This window comes from Diceros bicornis, chromosome 5, assembly GCF_020826845.1.
Source record: "Diceros bicornis minor isolate mBicDic1 chromosome 5, mDicBic1.mat.cur, whole genome shotgun sequence".
Lineage (NCBI taxonomy): Eukaryota > Metazoa > Chordata > Mammalia > Perissodactyla > Rhinocerotidae > Diceros > Diceros bicornis.
Genome location: NC_080744.1, coordinates 22,716,327 through 22,734,688, shown reverse-complemented (window position 1 = coordinate 22,734,688; position 18,362 = coordinate 22,716,327). Strand labels below are relative to the sequence as shown.

The window sequence follows — 18,362 nt, the reverse complement described above, 5'->3', positions numbered from 1 at the left end:
CTCAGTTTCCTCATCTGAGGAAAGGTGATGACAAGCACACATGCCTCTCTGGGAGGGTAGGTTTAAGGATGAAATGAGATCATGCGTGGAAACTGTTTAGTCCAGTAACCAACATATACTAAGTATTCAATTAATGGTAGCTATTTGTACTGTTGCTCCCATCTGAAAGTTCTTTTACGTTCAGCTATTGGTCTATAGAAATTACCTTGAACATGGCAGGAAGGAAGAGAAACATCCTTGGGAAGGATGCCTAACTGGTCACCTCCTTCCAAATGGTCAAAGGGCCAGTGAGATGCCTGGTAGATAGATATTAAAGTGATCACCCTCCTGGGGCCCGCTTTCCCACCAGACCAGGGAGTCCCATGTCTGAAGCCAAAGCTTCCACAAGCCACTGATCCAGATTCTTCTGCTCCAGCTACCACAACAGCCATCCCACTTGCTGCAGCTTCTCCATCTTCATCCCACTGGTGGAAGGGAAAGGCTTAGCATCTGTTATCGATCAGGCCCCTGGGATCCTGGCTGCCTCCTTTGCTGGTAAGGACAGACAGGGTGGAATGAAGGTGCTCTGGCCGCTTTGGGCACGATTGCAGGGTGAACTGGTAGCATGGAACTCTCATGACCAGCAACGACTAAGAACATTCAAATCCAAGTGGCAAAGTGAGGCTGGAGTCGTAGCCCTCAGCAGAACCAATCTGGGTGTAAGGCCAACAATGAGCAGTGGGCGGCCGTGGTGAGGAAGCGAGGGTGCCCCTGAAGGCACAGCACATCTCAGCCTGCAGGTGGTTCAAGGATCTGGTCCTGCTTCTCTCAGCAAGTTCTCCTCCACAGAGAGCAGCACCCATTGTCTAAACCAACTGAGCAGACAACCAGGAGGTGACAACCATAGCAGCAGCAGCTTCCATTCAATAGCACCTACTATGTGCTAGGAAATATGCCAGGTACTTCACACACATTACCTCTAATCTTTACAGCCACACCAGACAAGCAGCTTTAGAGCTGAGGACACCAAGGCATGGAGAGAGGAAGCAACTTGCCCAAGATCACTCAGCTGGTCTCAGTGCAAGACGCAAACCCAAGTCTGTCTGACTGCAAAGCCCAACTTCTTTTCTCCACTACATCATGCAGCTACTGGTTACTGATCCCTATGCATATTCAAAAGCACAAGAGAGTTTAATTTCCAACTGGTAAACACCTGGGTAATTGAACATGAAGAAAACATTGCCTACTAGGTATTTGGTCATGCAGGTCAAAGGAATTAAGAAAAATAAATCACTGCAACTTCAAATAGACTGGAGTTACACAGAAAAGAATAAGAACTCAGTAAGAAGTTCGGGACCAACTTAGAGAGGCTGGCACACCGACAGCAGAGGGCTTCACCACTGTCCACCGGGATGAAGGAAGAGAGAGATAGTCAGGGACACAGCTGAAACGCTACAGACTAAGTCCTCAGATGCAGACTTTGGCTTTGAAAGTTTTTAATGGTGGAAGAAAATCCAGAATAATGGCACTAGTTTGCATAAAAATGAACATGGGGAAAATAAAACGATAAACCAGAAATTGGTTTTCAGAAGTTTCTTTTATAGTCTCAAAGCGTGTTATCAAACTGCAGGGAATTTGAGCTCTTTGGGGACTGGGCACACGGCATAAGCCATCCCCGTGCACGGACTGGTGAAAGCTGCCTGCTGCCTGCTGCCTGCTGGGGTTTAAGTCTCTCCACCCAAACAAAGACATTTTAAGAGGAAAACAATAATTGACAGTACATGAGGTTAAAAACAAAAACCCCCACACTAAACAACTGGGCAAGTATTTGTGTGCTACATTTTTGTAACACTGATTAACCATACCTTCAAAATGAAATACTGGAACTTAGCTCTTAAGAGGACCAGCACTCATGCGGAGGCCAGGGCCATGGCACTTCAGGCATCAACAGGTACCACAGCCATAAAGCAGTCAGGTGTGGTCCCCACTGTGGTCTTCTCTTAAACGTACCATTTTAAGCATCCAGTATATTCTCATAGATCCTAAGCTCTCTGAGGATGGAGCCGCATTTTGAATGATTCTGCACCACCCCCAACACACACACTCACAAACATTACACTTAGCACACCATCAACCAGCATTTACTGAGGTCGCCAGGCCCTGTACCAGCTCTTTGCAGGTGGTACCGTATTTAATCTACACACCAAGCCCATGAGGTACGTATGAGTCACCCCTGTTGTTTGGGTGAGGAGAGCGGTTCACAGAGGTTGGGTACATTCTGTGGCCACAGCTAGAAAGGGATACGGCCGAAATCCGAACACAGCTGTGTCTGACTCCAGTTGTGCTCTTTCACCACACCGACACCTTCCAGCATGTTTAATTGACATTAAGGACTATCCAGCCTTCTCACTTTGAATTGAAACTCCATTGGCTTGTCACTCATTTGCTCTTCAGAAAGATGGATAATTTCCATCTTCAGTATGGATAATCTCATACAAGCCAAAAAGGCAGTGACAAACTTGGGATCAGGCTCCTAATGTGTGTCAAGCTCCTTGGACCGGAAATCTTCTTTGGCCCCTCGACAGGGTTTCAATTCCTGTTTGAGGAATGTGCAAAGTCACCAGCTGCTTTCTTGCTTTTTCTAGTTCCGTCTCTGACAGATGACTGATGACTCTTACTCCTTGTCATCAGTAGAAGAATGCTTTCAAATGTCAGATAAGGATGATGAAGAAACCAACTTTTATTAAGCATTTATTATATTCTTGGGCCAAGTAAGGTGGTTTATGTATATCTTCTCACACAATTTTTTAAGTCCTCACAATAGTCCTCTAAAATAGATGCTTTAATCACCAATTTTACATAAGTGGAAACTGAGGCTCAGAAAGGCCAAGTGATTCTCTCCAGATTACACAGGTTACACAACTAGTCAGTGGTAGAACCAAAATTCAAATCCAGGGGCCAGCCTAGTGACACAAAGCTTAAGTTTGCGTGTTCCGCTTTGGTGGCCTGGGGTTCCTGGGTTGGGATCCTGGGCATGGACTTACACACTGCTCATCAAGCCATGCTGTGGCAGCGTTCCACATACAAGATGGAGGAAGATGGGCACAGACATTAGCCCAGGGACAATCTTCCTCCAGCAAAAAGAGGAAGACTGGCAACAGATGTTAGCTCATGGCCAATCTTCCTCACCAAAACAAAACAAAACGAAAAATTCACATCCATATTTTTTGTGTCTCCAAAGCCTTTGCCCTTAGGCAGAGTTACTTCTGATCACTCTGATCCTGGAAATGGAAGAAACACAGATTATGTGCACAGGACCATCACTTGATAGCCATCACTGGGCCATAGGTTTTCTCCACTCATTACTCTGTGTGTGACAAAAGAAAGCCTCATATCAGAAGGGCTTCTGCAACTTCTCACCAATACAGTATACCTGACCTGTCTGCATCAACAGAGAACTCTTTTCAAGACCCATTAGAAACAGGAAAATAATGCTTTACAGAGCATCTCTCATGAAAGCAAAACTTGAAAGTTCTAATTGGATTCAATGTGGTTAGGCTAAAATTAGAGTAATCCAACTCAAAAATCTAAGTAAATCATTCCAATCCAAATCTCATTTTTAATATTGCGCAGACCAGAGTATTTACGATAACTAACTACATTGTATAATGCCAAGTACTGTATCCTCAAAAGACTTTAAGTACCACCATCCTATTCTTACCTCTAGGCAAAAATTAAATTGGGCACAGGGAAATTTAAACTCATTTCTGTAAAACTTTCCCGTTGCTTGTGACCTGCAAGGCATTTCCAGCCCAGACTCAAAGAGCTCATTTTATGGGCAAAAAGATTCCTTTTCTCCTCTGACCTCAACATTCACAGAGCTGTACTATAGCTCAAAATAAAATTAGATTTTGGAAGGAAGAGAGTTTGAAATATTATGTAGAAAAGTCTTGGCAACAAGATCCCTATCATATCACAGTCTTAAAGCCAGAGAGTTTTATCTGGAAGGCTGGCTAACAGTGATTTTAAAAAAACACCACAAACACTTTTTTTTTTTTTTTTGTGAGGAGATCAGCCCTGAGCTAACATCCGCCAATCCTCCTCTTTTTTTTTTTGCTGAGGAAGACGGCCCTGGGCTAACATCTGTGCCCATCTTCCTCCACTTTATATGGGACGCCGCCACAGCATGGCCTACCAAGCAGTGGTTGGTGCGCGCCCGGGATCCGAACCAGCGAACCCCGGGCCGCTGCAGCGGAGCGCGCGCACTTAACCGCTTGCGCCACCGGGCCGGCCCCCACCACAAACACTTTTTGAAAGTGAAGGAGGCATTTATAATTCTAAGTGCCCTTGTTTTGTAAGGTGATTTATGAAAATGAGTGATCCAAGGTTCCTTAGTATCAAGTTGCATTTTTTCTGTAATATTCTGTTAAAACGCAAAAACCCACAGCAGCCAAATTAAATGGAATCAAAGTCCATTTAACCGCTGCCCTCTAAAATTCAAGGTCAAAACCATCACCATATGAAAAGGTTCCAAGCAAGAGTCCTTAAGTGTCAACAGGAAACGAATGCCTCCAACAGATACACAAGTTAATACGCACTACAGAGTAATGATCAGAACAGGACGCCCACGTTTATCACAGCGTGTGTACCAATCTCAGATATAATTATCTGAGAAGGTATTAAATGGCTGATAGTAGTTGCTCAGTAAATGCTCTCAGTGTTACTATGACCACCCCACCATCACCACTGGCTTTAGAGGGGTTGCCATTTTTTGCAAATACAAATGCCCTCAGGGAAGGTATTCAAATTACATATCAGTCTTAAAAGATTTTTGTAAAGTATATTATTTCTCCCCTAACATCTTACATCAGTCACTCTGAGGAACTGTGTTTTTAATAGTGTTGGTGAGGGAAGAGAAAGAGCAATTTCAAAATGAGGGAACAGTGGCCAACCATGGCGGGCTGTAAAGAGAGGCTCTGGGAGGCAAAGGGTATTAGAATCTGATAGCAGTTGAACAGGACACGTGAAGCGCAGAGCAACATAGGAAGGGAGAGCAGAGGGTAAAGGCGAGCTCTGAAATACACACTCACAGAAAATCCAGTCCCATCTCAGAGCTCTGTTATTTCTGAAAACAAAAGTATTTTTTTAATAGTTCCAAATTCCATGGAAAAGGGAGCATTGTGACTTGTGTTTCTCTTCATGTAAGATGTGGCACATCTGAATGTCTTTTGGAGACCCAGTATTTGAATTTAAGTTCAAAAAATTTCTTTCCCAAAGGATGTCGGCATAGCTGTGCTATAAGTAAGTGGTCTACACAACTCTTACATGTGAAGTATAACAACTGACAAATAAAGAAAAATAATTATGTACAAAAAAGGAAATCACTAGTTCAAACAGAACTGCTTCTACAGGAACCAAGGACTTTGCTATATCAGCAAAGAACGAGGCTCTCCCAGACGAATCAATGAATGTCAGGTCCAGAAAGGAAATGTAAGTTTCCCTTTTCTAAACAGTACAAAAGGCCAAGAAGCTTCAGAACTAAATAAACCAGACCCAACCTGATGAGAGTGTACTGAAAGCAAAGTCGCAGATGTTTACCTCCAGTCCAACCCAAACCTAATACCAGAACTGAAACCAATAACTGTCTCAGCCAGATTTCAGGTTCCAAACGGAGAGCCATCAGTTGCAACTACCAAGTGCTAAGCACTGTGACAGGCCCCTTGCCTGTGTTAGGATGCTTAGTTCACACAGCAGCTGGCTCTCTACCTTCCAGACAGCCATGGAATCACAGCGGGCAGGGTGAGTGGGGGCTGAGACTGATTCCAAAGGGCAGTTATATGCTCACTACATTGGGCAACTACCTCTAAAAGCCAGAGATTTTACAACAGATTACAGTCCACCGGCCAGAAATTACTACTGCAGCAAAGGCTTCCATCCCCCAGGACTCTTGCTGGGGCTCTCCAACCATTTTTCACCATGCATTCCCTCAATAAAAAATTTATGATTATATGCCTGTATATGCTTATTATAAATCATATACTTGGACTACTGGTTTAAAATATTACAGTGATTATAAAGCATACATGAAATACATAAATTAGAAAATGATTTTTTTTTTTTTTTTTTTTTGGTGAGGAAGATTGTCCCTGAGCTAACATCTGTGCCAATCTTCCTCTATTTTCTCATATGTGGGATGCTGCCATAGCATGGCTTGATGAGCAGTGCGTAGGTCCACACGCAGGACCTGGGCCCGTGAACCCCGGGCAGCCAAAGTGGAGCACGTGAGCTTTACCACTATGCCACCAGGCTAGCCCCAAACAATTATATTTTAGATAGACATTCTAATATTTTCTTCTCTTAACCCAATGGATCAGGCGGTGTACCACATTTAGAGACAACGGTATTTTGACCTCTCCCCTTCAAAACACTCTCACTGGATGCTCTCTACTTTAGGGGTCCCCAAGCCCAAGAGGAAGTGACAGAGACGTGGGATAAGCCTTCACACTTGCCTTTACAGCTGTACCCACACCAGTTTCATATAACACCCAAAACCTAGAAGAGACATATCCACTTCTTTGATTGGCAGCCGACAGGCTCCTCCGAGGAGTGAGTAGTACAATTGCTCCTGCATACTGATGTGAAAAGGAACAGCACAGAGATATGTCCTCAAATTCAGCTCAACTACTAATCCTATCTCTTTCTCATCTAGCCCTGCTTCAACCAGAGTCACTCCCAAGGTGAAAAACCAAACTGGCAAGATCTGAGCACGTTTTTTCCTCCTTGTGCCTGACTGTAGTGGTTCTGTGATGTCAGCCAGGCCATCCAACCCCTCTGGGCCTCCTTTCTCATGTAAACACTGATGTTCGATTTGAGAATGACTAATCTAGATATAAAAATCTAGAGTTCTAAAAGAAAATTCCTAAGAAGTTAATTTCCCACGCCCTATTTGCTCCAAAGGTCCTAGTGTTGGATAGGATATAATGTCAGATGTGAATCCTTAATTAAATGCACGGACCTAGAAAAAAAAACCATGCATATGTTTGGTTGACATTTACCACTTCCCCATCCCTCACCTAACAAAAGTACAATAGAAGATGTCTCATGAATTCAGAAGTGAACCAGAACAAAAAGATGAAGTAAAGAGCTGCCTCTTAAAACGAGCATTAGAGCTGACTGGAGGTAAGACACATACCTTCTTCCTTTCTTTCTCTGCAAACACAGACACAAACACATGTACACACCACACTTACACACAACTGCAAATGCATATGGAAATCCAATAATGCCCTAATCCTAAAGGGAGTCGGCATCATATGTACCTCAAAGAGAATTTGATGTAGAGCAATGTTAAATATCATGGGGAAGGTTAACTAGTTATTAAGCACACAAAGTACAATAGGATATTTTACTTGAAAGGAATTCTGGCAGACGCGAGTTTTGAAATAAGTTCATTTTGGTCCACGGCAAAGCACTGAGCAGAGCACAGACCACTGAGGTTCCATTCTCCTCCCCAGCAGTCTGGACATTTCTTCTAACAAGTTACCTGTGTGCTCCTCAATTTCCTCCTACCTATCTTAGGTATTTCCAAATACCTTAAAAAAAAAAAAAAAAGCAAGATCAAGTTCCTTATTTCTCACTGTGAAAATTGAAAAAACAAAATATTCAGCAATAGATGAATGGTTAAATGCCCTACGGTACACAAGACACCATTAAAATTATCTTTATAAAGACTATATGAAAAATAAAAATTTTGTTACCATGTTAAATTAAAAAAGAGGGCAAAATTGTACCTAGAATATTATAGAAGGAGGAATATTAAAAAACATGAAACCTAAAAAGCCAAAGTCACTATTTTTACATAATTTTTCCTTTTTTTCTTCATTTTTGGGTGGCATTTTCTATGTTTTTGATAAAGAACAGATTTACAGTTATAGGGAGAAATATAGTTAAAAATTCATGGATCTAAAAACACAATTGACTCTTATCTACCCACAAGATGGAAAGGATTCTAACCAGAGAAAAACTTACATAACTGCTGCTTACTCATATTAGCTGGCATATCAAAAAGGGAAGTTCTCAATTCTATTGCTTCCTTTTATGAAAATGGAAACTTAGATCTCAAGGAGTCAAGGCCAGGTATATTCTCGCCATCTCAAATCCACTTGCCAAGCCCCTGTAAGGCTCTCAGAACAGCATAATTTGTTAAACTGAAACAAACATCAAAATGCAGTTGGGCATGAGGTCTATAACCTAAGCCACATGGAACCCACATGCGGTGGATGAAAAATAATTTGTGTTAAAGGTATGTGTGTGTTGGGGGAGAGACAGTATGAATATCCTCAGAGAGATTTTTTAAAAAATAGAGTTTCTATTTTTCCCTTGAAAGCCCTCTTTAAGGAAATGCAGAACTAAAAACGATTACTGTGAGAAAAAGAGCATTCAGGGAAAGTTTTGATATATTCGATGCCCATTAAATGATCATTTATTCCTCCATAATATGAACTCTGTCATCAGAAGTAACACTCAGGTACTTTAAAACTTTGAGATAACAGCTTCCCACTGTTCCAGGTTACAATGGCAGCATTTATAAATCGCTCATTTTGGATAATTCTAAAAGTCTGAAAAAATCAGAGAAATCTGCATTGTCTTCTTGGCAACTGGGCTGGTAGGTAAAATAAAACCTCCGCTCAGTAACCTGATGAATTCGAAGGGAAATAAAAGACCACCCAGCAGAGTGTTAGCGTGAATGGCAGCAAAAAAAAAAAAAGTCAAACCAAGCGCCAGCTGGTCTACCCTAGAGCGCACGCGTGAGCTCGCAGCCTGGAGCTCCAATTCACAAAGTGACCCCGAGCCACAGTCTCGGCAGGAGTGGGATTTTGCCTGATTCCCTCCAGGCACTTCATCTGTTCCCCACAGGGACAGAGAGGTGTCTACAACACGGTCCCGACCCTCTAGAGGCTGGCAGCCTGGGGAGGTAAACAGAAAGCAAACCGACAAATACAACCCAGCAACGCTAAGTGCTGCTACGGAGATGACATGGGAGGCCAGAGGAGAAACGTGATCAAGTCCAGAGCACAGTAACTAACTGGTCATCTATTCTTCACATACTGGACAACCTGGCAGCCTCCCTGTCCTTGTAGTTATTTATAGCTTCTTCTGGAATATTCTGCATATGGTTTAGCGTGTAACGGGGATGGAAATATCACTTGTATCCATTCTCTCTCTCTAAAGGAAGGGTAACAGGAAAGAGTTGGGCAAATAAGAACTTGATCTGGGCTGAAAAGCTGGGTCCACAGGCGTTTGTACCAGCCTCTCCCACTTCTACTGTTTGCTTAACAATGCACTGGATTGAACCCAGAGAATGTTTTGTTTTATTATGTTTCAGTTTTTCTTTTGATCCAGTGAAGATAGGTGTAGGAAAATAACATCTCCCATTTCAGGGACAGGAACTCGATCGACTAAGCCATTCCTAACTCCTCACAAAGTTAGATAAGAGGCCTGCACACAGGGACTTCAGCATTCCGTATACCCAGCAATGCGCAAATACCCACGAGATCAGAGTGGATCTTCAAACTCTCGGAACCAGAACAGCAGTGTGATGCCCCCCAGGATTCTAGTTTGGGGAGGAAATAATTTTGGAACATAGAGAATTAAGAGAAGCTTGGTTTAGAAATCGGGAGTCAGAATGACCTTGAGATTCCTGGCAGGGGCGGGTCATACAGGGAAAGGGAAAGTCTGGAAGGGGAAGGAGGAAACTCCCAAGACAAATCTGGGCTTTCATGTGATTTTTGTCTCACACGACATGGGTCACAGAAGCCTGTCATAGACATACATTAACACGTTTTTTTAAAAACTGCAGATGAATTATCTTCATATGGCAAGAATTGGTCGATGTCCCATTTAATGATAAGATAATAATATTGCTCATCAAGCTGAGTACCTGTTAGGTATCAAGCCTTATACACACACATACATAGTGCAGTTAATCTCCAAAATGCCCTTGGGATATAGATATTATTTCCATTTTATAGATAAGAAAACTGAGGCTGAAAGACATGACAGAGCTAGTACAGCCAGTATTTTACCCTAAGTCAGTCGTACGCCTAAGCCTGTGTTCTGTATAGCTGGGTTGGGAGCAACAGGGACTCATGGTGTCCCCACGTGCCTTTGACTACAACTTAGTGACAAATGAAACCCTGATGATGTTCAACCTGCAATACAACAGCAAAGAGCACTAACTTCTAAAAGTGGTAACAGAAAATCACCACCAACAAAAAAAGGCATCCACGTGGATTAAATCCCTGCCTTCTTGGTGGGCTGCTGTTTAGGATGTCTGCCAGGTACACAGGGCCTCGCCAGCCACATTCCAGAAGGAGAGCTGCCTTAGTTTGCAATCTCCCTAACCACCACTTGCTCTACCTTTGCAATTAGTCAAAACTAATCAAAACGAACATAAGTGAATCAGCTGTGAAATTCCTGTTCTTAACAGTGGGCTGTGTGGTGGGAGAGCGCACAGATGGAGTTTCCTTTTTAAATGAAATGTTTTGGCAGTAGCCTGTGTGGAGAGTTTTCCCTTGTTTCCATCTGGTTTTAGTATTGGAACGTGTACAGGAAAGAATGAAGAAGAAAACTCTGTTGGCGTGCTAAACCACTAAAAAGCTGAAGGGGTCATCAGCACATGCTCTAAACTTTCGGAGATTCAAACACTTTGCTCAAGGAATGTTGTCACATTGTTTTTAAGGAAGGGGAGAGTTCTGTTTCTCGGCCCTAGCCCTGTCCTGGAAAAAGGTTAAGAAGTGTTCATACTTTGGAGGGAGATGGACCCAGACTTGAGCCTCAGCTGTGTCACCATCTCACTGCCTGACCGTAGGCATGTACTTACCCACTGTAAGCCTTGGCTATTTCATCTGTAAAATAGAAACAATAGAAACCACGTCACAAGGCTGTTGTAACGATTAAATGAGATAATATCTGGTAAGTGCTTAGTTATCCATTTTTGGATTCTCCTATTCACAAAGCTTTAGAAAAGACAGATATTATTACTACCAGTTTTCGTAAGAAGAGATCTAGAACCACCACGGAAACTCTGAAAAAATTCTAAGGTGTCTACTTTTTTCTACTACACAACTAAAAAAAACAAGTTCATACATGGCAGTGTCCCTCTCAGGAACCTCTCAGAATTCCCCTTGGGAACTAATTTTCTCTAAGACTCAAACACATCCGCTGGCACTATCCTTTTAATATGAGGTTTTCTTAACAGCCCAACTATTGGTGTATAGGACTGTCACCACCCTGACAAAACCCATCAAGGCCCAAACCCTAGGGAAGCAGAGTAATACCAAGATACAATTATCACTCAAGTTGCGTGAGGGAGGGTAAGAAAAGGTGTTTGGTTTGGGAAGTCCTCTCTCACCTAACTCTTATGCCTGAGAGAGAGAGACAGAACACAGAGGCTAAGGGAATATAGGCCTAGAATCAAACTACCTAGGTTGAAATCTCTGTTCTGTAACTCACAAGCTGATGATCTTAGGTGAGCTAATTTATTTCTGTAAGCTCAGTTTCCTTATCTACAAAATGAAGATGGTACTGTTATCTACCTCACAACATTGTTGGATTAATATATTTAAAAGGCATAGAACCATGTCTGATATAGGAACTCAGTAAATACCATCACTGCCGTTATTATTATTACTACTAATTCAAAGGTGGGCTGGTGCCACCGTAACCGTATGGAGCACTGAAGCATGTGATAGGTGTGTAGCAGGTGCTAAACTGAAGGTCATTTACAAATGACATCCGATGGCAAAATCTACTGGGCCAGAAAACATTTCAGAAGGAAATCCTTTCTCTACTTCTAATTTCACATAACCAAGGATTGCTGTTACAAATGTTTTAATCAAATGTGTCTATGCATATATCACAAAAGAGCCACATTCTCAATATAATGTATGACAGATGATACTGTATTTTTATAAAATGAAAAAGGATGTAGAAAGAAGGAGATAATCAAGCCACCGGAAATAACTTTGTTTTTTATTGCATTGTCTTTTAGAGCTACTTAAGGTTTTATGGATGGATTTATATACCAATCTCTATAATAAAGAGATAAAATGCTTACCCTGATGTATATTCCAAAGGTAGGAAAGTCTATTAATCAATAACCTCAGAAATGAGATAGGAAAACATAGTGTAGGTCAAAACTGTTCAATGTCTTTATCAACTTTGAAGAATTAGGGAGAAATCTACCCCTTAAAATATGGCCCGCTCTACGCCACACCCCCTCTACATCACACCCCTCCCAATCTAAGTCAGAAGAAAAGAGATGCTACGGCAGTATGAGCATGGCCACTAGGGTCACAAGGACTGGGTGGATTTCTGAGTCTGTCACTTCCAAATTGGTGACTCTGGGATGTCACGATCTCTCTGATGAACACTTGTCCCTTCATCTGTGAAATAAAGACCATACCACCTAACTGATAGGGATGTTGTGAGGATTAACTGGAATTAGAACAAATAATACAACATATACAAGATGAATGATTTTTATTTTTTATACATAATTTTTTAAAAGTTTCATATTTTCAGCAATATTTACTACTTCTACAATAAAGAATAATAAATATATATCATTATTGTAGTAGTTTTGCATTTCTTCTTTCACTGCTAATACCTTTGTACATCTCTGTTCAGTGTAGATTTCTTCATTCATTCTGGATAAAAACTCTTAGAAAATCAACTCACCACTCCTGAATAAAGCATTTCTATCAAGGTCAAATTCTATCTGCCTTGTATTGTTCCCTTCTCTCTCTTCTAGTATTTACAGACCTTGAGATGAGATCCAGTCTGAATTAGGAAGTGATAAAAACAATTTCTTTCTTAGCCAGATCCCTGACAACTAACTTTGGCTACCCTAATTCCAATAACAACCTATAAAGAATGTTCTCAAACCCTCACAAATGTTTTAAGTGTCCATTTGGATTATTAACAACCTGAATTTTTCCCTACATGACATGTATGGAATAAGAATGAAATTTGGTATAAAACTTCCAAGGGGGTTCAGAATCCTAGAACCTCAGAGCCCAAAGGAACCTTTAACCTGTCAACTGAATACACTGAAGCCCAGGAAAATTAACAAGTTTGACCATAGCCAGTCAACAAGAAAGAGACTAAGAAGTATTCTTTTGATAGAACCGAGTACCAAAAATATAGCATTATATCAAGTATACCAATAATGCAACCCAGAGTATAGCTCCCCAAGACAGTGAAACTTCTCAACCTTAGCTTCAGTATCTCTTGCATAACACTTTCAAAATACAGGTAAGTTTCCCCACTACCCCCGGTCCTGCAATAGTAGGACCTAGTTGGAACCAGGCATCTGTATGTTGAAAAGTTCTAGGGGTTATCCTAAGGAATACCCAGGATTGGCGACGACTAAGGTAAAGGACAGTATTGCCAGGTTCTAGGCTCCTCATCTACATCATTATCCTCCCTGGGGATCCATTTACATGAATTATTTCATGAAAGAGCATTCAGAGCTTTTTCTTTTCAAATAAGAAAATTTTGTTCTCTATAGATCTAAAATCATTGTGAAAAAGATTGAGATTTTCTGTTTCAACAAAATACGTACAGGAATCTATTAATCACAAAAAGTGAAGTTTCTTCATGCTCCTTCTATGGTGACACTGAACAGCAGAAAGATTTTATCTATTTATGGACATGAAGGCTAGCATTATACATTACACATATTAAATTAACACAGGATCAGGAAAATAGATTTTAAACATGAAATTATAGAATGTTCAGTAGGTAACTAGCTTCTAATAATAAACTGATTCTAACTCCCCCCCCTTTTTTTTTTGTGGGGAAGATCAGCCCTGAGCTAACATCCATGCCAATCCTCCTCTTTTTGCTGAGGAAGACTGGCCCTGAGCTAACATCCGCACCCATCTTCCTCCACTTTACGTGGGATGCCACCACAGCATGGCCTGACAAGCGGTTCGTCGGTACACACCCGGGATCCGAACCCAGGCTGCCAGCAGCAGAGCACGCGCACGCAGCCGCTATGCCACGAGGCCAGCCCTGTGATTCTAACTTCTTAGCATGTTTCTAGTTTAGTTTTATAGACTTGAATATCATGGAGAGGGCAACCAACTTGTAGAAATTGTTGTGGGCAGGGCTTGCTTTACACTATGAATGAGTTTTCAGTTCTAAGTTATAAATAAAGTCTACACAATAATCAGGTATGTGGTGAGCCATAAATTAAATAGCATCTTCCATTTAAACATCTATTGTGTCTATCCTAGGCAACGTGCCAGGTGCTATAAGGAACTTAGCACACATTGACACATAGATCATATAGAAGCAAGCATAGGTTTACATGATGCTCAGCTCTTCTAAGAGTTCAAAAAGGCCATCTAGGATAACTTCTCATACCTATAAATGAGAGGCCTACATTCTGTCCACCTTACAGGGCAGACTGAGATAAGAAGGTTAATAAATTCTTAAGATCATCCCACTAGTGACTCCATAAGACATTTTTTAAAAATCAATTTTACTGAGATATACTTACAAAAAATAAAATGCACCCATTTTAAGTGTGTAGTTTGATGAGCTGTGAAAAATGTATACACCCAAGTAACTACCATCACGATCAACACATAGAACACTTACACCATTACAAAAAATTCCCTCACGCCCCTTTACAGTCAATCCCCAACCCCATCCCGTGTCAATCACCAATGGGCTGTCTGTCGCTATAGCTAAGTTTTGACCATTCTAGAATTTCATATAAATAGAATCAGACAGCATATAGTCTCTTCTGTCTGGTTTTTCACACAACATAAGGCTTTTTGAGATTCACTCATGTTGCTGCATGTATTGGTAGTTCATTTCTTAGAGTAGTATTCCACTGCATAGATATAATTTGTTTATTCACTCACATGTAGATGGATATTTGAGTTCTGATTTTTGGTTATTATAAATAAGACTAATATGAACTTCTATGTACACGTCTTTATGTGGACATATGTTTTTATTTCCCTTGGGTAAACGCCTAGGCGCAGAGTTGCTGAGTCTTAAATGCATGCTTGACTTGATTAAAAAAAAAAAACCTGCCAAATTGTTTACCAAAGCAGTCGTATCATTTTTACATTCCCACCAGCAAAGTATGAGAGCTCAAATTGCTCCATGTTCTTGCTAACACTTGGTATTGTCAGTCTTTTTAATTTTAGCCATTGTCAAAAAGAAAAAGTGGAAATCAGTGCTTTAAGAATGCTAATCAACAGAAGCATGTCAGTATGTGAGCATTTGCACCATTCAAGAAGCCACTCAGGAAGTCCAATGAGAAACACTCAAATTCTATCCCAAGATGAATGAACTGGAGAGATTATTTTTCTCCTTACATAATCACAGCTAAATAACCCAAGAAAGACCATCTAATTCCCCCTGCTCTAGCACCTTTAGGGATTCCTCCAGAGGATATACAATCCACTCTGAAAATAATAAGTCTTGTGGCCACAGGCCTCAACCCCTCAAATTATAAATTCTGCCAGACACTGGGGGAAAAAAATTCACACAAAGAAACATTAGTAAAAGACATTGGATATATAAAACAGCCATGCTTACATGCATATATTGGCAAGCTTTCAAAGCTATGATACTCTTCCTTTTTTAAAAAAAAATTTAACTCTTTATGCTGTTTGAAAAGTGGTTAAAAATTATTTGCAGACCTTGCCTTAATTTGGACAAATTTTGCCTGTTCAAAATGGATAGCTGGTTTTCATCAACAAAACCACAAGAGTTGAAGAACTTGGCCTCCCAGAAAGCGTAGGTGGTTCACACTAACAGCAGGAGGGAGGCTGTCATTCCAGGGCTCTGCTTTCACTCCAAGGCCTCTTATGTGAGCTGAGCCACAAAAGGTCATCCTTAGACCACATAGGAGAAGGAGAAACTCAAAATCAGCTCAGTCTGTGAATGAAGCTGCCATTCTCCCTGCCTGGAATGCCCTCTGCACCCAGCGCATCCTCTTTTCAGAACCAGTGAGGCCCTACTCTCCTCGCAGCTCTGGGTTCCCCCGACCAGGCCAAATTCTCCTCACGCATGCTTTCACATCACTATATTTTTCCTTTTAACCTTTCACAGTTAATAACCATGTTTATAATTACTAAGTAACTTATTAATGTCTACTGCTCCTTCCCCACCAAACAAGGTAAGCTTCATGAGTTTTTCTCATACCTGAGCCCCCAGCACCAAGAATGCTTAGCACATAAAAGAGTACTTAACAAATATTTACTAATGATTCACTTGTTAATTAAAACAGGACCTTTTCAGAGATGTAACTGGTATGCCTCTAAGCTTCATATAAGTTAGAAAATAAAGGCGGCTGCTTCTTTCTCAGTATAATAAAAATCAAACTGCAAAAAACTTGGGTGTCAAAGTTGCCTGGCCTTCTCCTGCTGCAATTTCCATTAAATCATCTGCTTAAATGTCAGATCTACTTTATTAACCCAACCTCTCAAAATTCAAATTTATGAAAAGGATGAAGACTTTCAGAACAAAAGCCTCTCCTCCATTAGAATACAACACAACTCTTGTAGTTTCAGACTTTAAACCTGAAGGTCTTGGAGGAAATGTGGTTGTCCCAATAAGTCCCAGGTCATTATCTTCTGTGGCAGGGGAAACGGTTATGCTATTTCACTGAGATGAGGCAGTTAGAGGCCCCATATCACTCTCGCAGACTTCATGATCAGAAATAAGGGAGAAGCGGGTGAAGGGGTGGACGAAATGGGTAAAGGGGCACGTGTGTACAGTGATGGGTGGCAACTAGACTTTTGGTGGGGAACATGATGTTGTCTATCTAGAAGGCGAAATATAATGATGTACACCTGAAATTTATACAATGCTATAAATCAGTGTTACCTCAACAACAACAAAAAAGACATAGGCTGACAATAGCATATACTTAAAATGCAAACAAAACTGCCCTCTTTTTCAGTTATAGACATGTACTAGGCAAAATTCTAGAGACTTCTAGACCACACACGTTTTCTTCAATGACCTGTCTACAAGAAATCTCAATACGACATTGAGAGAATAGAGCTTAATAAAATTAGAATCACACTATATGTCTATGCTCAGCCCACGTTCAGCGCAGACCAAACACAAAACAAAATTTATTGTAATGCATTCTATTCATTATTGAAACAAGTAAAAACTCTAGAATCTAAACTTAAGAATATGAAAATACTTTTAAGACCTGAATCTCATTAACAAAATGCTAGGAAGGCCTTAGGAAAGGCTACTTCTTTCTTTCACTTAGTCATTAGATATTAACTGAGCTCCTATTACACGCCAAGCACTGCCTGGTACACTAAAGGAATGGAAATGTCCAACCAGATTTTATTAACCTAATTCTTATTTCGAATTAAGAAAGAGAGACAAATACTTCAAAGTTTCTTCTCTTATACTCATTTAAATAAAAGCTTTCTTCTAACCACTGAAAAGGCGTTCTTACCAAAGGGCTGTGTTCTCATTTCATTTTGAACTAAGATACAGTCTTATTATGATCTTGAAATGTTCTTTCCAGAAAAAAGCTATCTCCACACTGAAATAAATTCTGATAAACTTCAATGATCAGAGGCTTAATTTTTTTAAAAAGCTAAAAACAGGTCCAAAAATAAAGTTTTCTTTAGCCACAATTGAAGGAAATAAAAAAAGATGAATGAAGGTAAGCTTAATTCTTCCATTGCCCAGTTACAAGAAATATTATCAAGAGTATTACAAATGCCCCAGGTATTCAGATTAGCATCACCCATAACACCATGGAAAACTTATCCAAGTTTTATCTCAAAAAACTTGGTATGAATCCACAGTAAATCCCACAGATCTCCTACAATCACAAACAGAAAGAGGAAAAAATAATCCAACAAAATTCTAAGCTTAATAATACAGATGCTTTTCCTGTCAAGGAACGGCTGTCAGCAAAGCAGTGATTTGTGAGCTGAGCTGACTTGCTCACATGCCATAAGGTGTCGATATTTATCGAGACAAACCATAACTGATTATTGGCAACTGTTGAGAAAAAGAAAGCCAATGAAACTCAGGCAACTAGTAATGACAATTATCCAAATACCGGGAATTACTCCAAAACAAAAATCTCAGAGGATAGCCCACTTTCTATCGATGTCCTAGTGAAGGAAAGTACAAATAAATGTGTCTGCCAAACACTCTACAGAAGCTCTTCATGAATTGGAAAATACATTTAAAACTGAACTTCATTACCTTACTCTTACAAAGCAACCTCAAAAGTAGAGGCAAATAAGGATCAGAGAAGACAACAGAGAAACAGGATATAGGAGTGGAAGAGTAGATGTGTACAAAAGCTG

General features: G+C 40.6%; 1 protein-coding gene across 3 annotated transcripts in view; it reads right to left on the bottom strand.

Moving 5' to 3' along the window:
- STXBP6 (syntaxin binding protein 6) overlaps nucleotides 1-18,362 on the bottom strand; it is a 226,476-nt gene that overhangs the window by 140,700 nt on the left and 67,414 nt on the right. The window lies entirely within an intron of this gene.